The 2,533-nt window shown below is 49.7% G+C and overlaps 1 non-coding gene across 1 annotated transcript; it reads left to right on the forward strand.

The window, feature by feature from the left end:
- The first annotated feature begins 211 nt into the window (after positions 1–211).
- LOC134950607 (U1 spliceosomal RNA) lies at positions 212–376 on the forward strand. Its single transcript, XR_010183497.1, has one exon. It is a non-coding gene; the product is annotated as a U1 spliceosomal RNA (small nuclear RNA).
- The last annotated feature ends 2,157 nt before the right edge of the window (positions 377–2,533 follow it).

The following is a 2,533-nucleotide window of genomic DNA, read 5'->3' on the forward strand; positions in this document are numbered from 1 at the left end:
GAATGCTTGCACTAGTTGTTGCATTTGGTTTGTTGTTTGGGGGGTGCTTCAGTATTAGGCAGCCTTCTGCCCTCACACATTCGTCTGAAAATGTGTTCTCCCTGCAGTTGTTGTCCCCAGATGAGAGTTCCCTTGTGCTGCCTCAGTTGAATCTCCTTTACTTGACGGAGGTGTGCCTGAGCAGCGGCCCTCTCCAGCCCTATCTCAAATCATACTTATTTTGCTTAGGTGATACCATGGTCATGAAGATTGTTTTCCCAGGGTGAGGTTCATTCATTGCATTCTGGGTATGCTGACCTCTGTGATTTCCCCAAATGTGGGAATCTCGACTGCATAATTTGTGGTAGGGGGGGGACTGCATTTGTGCTTTCCCCTGGTTGGCTCTGGTATAATTTAGATCTCATTGTCTCAGGTCTCTCTCCAGCCTAGTTTGCTGTCTGTTTCCACTTCTCTTTTCTTGAGCCCCTCCCTTCTATGCCCTTGCGCACTATCCTGACTTCTCCCGTCTGCTTACTTTGTGCCTTCCAACGCACAATGCGAACTACAGGTGGTGTTGCAGGGCCCACACCCTTTTATTTGCCTTACAGAGCAGCTCTGGAGCTGTTACAGTGCCCAGCTGCTGCAAGAAATCAGCTTGAATGCTTCAGGGGCTGGGGCATGGCCAACATGAGCCCCACACCAAAGGAGGGTGGGGTGTGTTCAATGCGAACTAGGGGTCATCCAAGCGCCCCTTTTCTCTTTTCATATGCAGATGAGGGTTCCAGCCAACTTTGGCCCACTGCTTGGATGACATCACCGTATGCAAATCCGTCTGCTGCAGACCTTTCCCCAGGAATGCTTGTACTAGTTGTTGCATATGGTTTGATGTTTGAGGGTGCTTCAGTATTAGGCAGCCTTCCGCCCTCTCATTTTCATCTGTAAAGATGTGGTCTCCCTGCAGTTGTTGTCCCCAGACAAGAGTTCCCTTGTGCTTCCTCAGTTGAATCTCCTTAACTTGACGGGGGTGTGCTCGAGCAGCCGCCCTCCACAGCCCTATCCCAACACATGCTTTTCTTGCGTATGAGATCTCTTGATCATGAAGATAGTTCTCACAGGGTGAGGTTCATCCATTACATTTTAAAGTAGGAAGGTACAAATTACATATTCAAATTACATATATGTGCTGGATTCAAATGTTTTCCCCCCTTCCTTTCTCAATTGTGCCCATCAGCAGCTATTCTAATGTTGCTGCCAATGGGTGTGACACATTCATTTCTTCTGTGGGGTACACTGGACTCCACAAGGATTCACATTGGGGTGTAGAGTAGGATCTTGATCTGAGGCACCAACAGGCTCAAAGCTTTTGACTGTTCCCAAGATGCTCAGCACCCCCTGCTCTATAACCTCGCTTCCATGAACAGGGAGCTCAGTTTGTAGTTGGTGCCTTCAGTAGCAGGCCACTTAACAGGGGGCTGCCTCAGGCAGCCTATTCTTAGCTATTAATTTTGACAAGAAAAGAAGAACTTTATTTTATAAGAATCTACAAGGGCTGCAGCAGGTTAGGTCTAATAGACATCTTTACTGCAGCTCCATCACTCCCAGCGGCGCAGTATACTCCCGTGCCCTGGTTGCTGGGTCACTGCAGCGGAGGCTCCGGTTTCTTCCTAAGGTCAGTCACACACACACCGCCCTCCGGGATCACGAGGCCGCTGATGAAAGGGAGGTAAGGGACTTCTGTGCCCACACTATACCGTGATCCAGCGTGGCTGTAGGGGGTGGGCCATGTGCGCACTGGCGTGGACACTGATTACTGGGCAGCCGCTCCACTAGCCACCAGGGACAGTTAAGGAGCACAGCTCTGGGGGGGTTTTCGCTTATATTAACCCCATTTTGTACTACCCGCAGTGCATTGTGATAGGTAATAGAGCCTGATTCAGGTTGGATTGCAATCGCAATAAGCAATCCAACTGCAAAAATTGCTAAGAGCATACGCATGCGCCTGCATTTTCTGCGGCACCCCGCAGATAATGCGATCGCTTCTGACTGTCAATCGGTGCTGGGGGGGGGGGGTCAGCAACAATCCATTTCCAAGTCAGAGATGGAGCGGTGCATGGGCAGGGCTACAAAATGGGGTCGGCAACGGAGAAACAGGAGGCGTGGTCAGAGCTGCTGCATGACATCACATGCAGCAGTTGCGATCACAAAAATGGTGGCGGCTTCCTGCGCACATATACAGTCTGCACCAACAGGAGGCTAACCCATTTTTTATGATCACGCTTAACTGCACTGAGACTGCAATTTCAGCGTGGTCAAGAAGGGAGGCGGCATGCTGGGTGGCCCCAGCATGCGAACCAAAGGATTGCAAATTCTGTTACTTAGCAGAATTTGCAATCCTTACTGAATTAGGCCCATTGATTACAAAATGTATTTGTAAATATTTGAAGTTTTTCTTCAGGGACTAACACAAAAGATGCTTGGGGCTACTAACACATGTGTAAGCCACGTAAAGCTTCCCATGGGTCAGTGGCATCACAACGGGGTTGCTGCCCACACC

Source organism: Pseudophryne corroboree, chromosome 8, assembly GCF_028390025.1.
Source record: "Pseudophryne corroboree isolate aPseCor3 chromosome 8, aPseCor3.hap2, whole genome shotgun sequence".
In the NCBI taxonomy this organism is placed as follows: Eukaryota; Metazoa; Chordata; class Amphibia; order Anura; family Myobatrachidae; genus Pseudophryne; species Pseudophryne corroboree.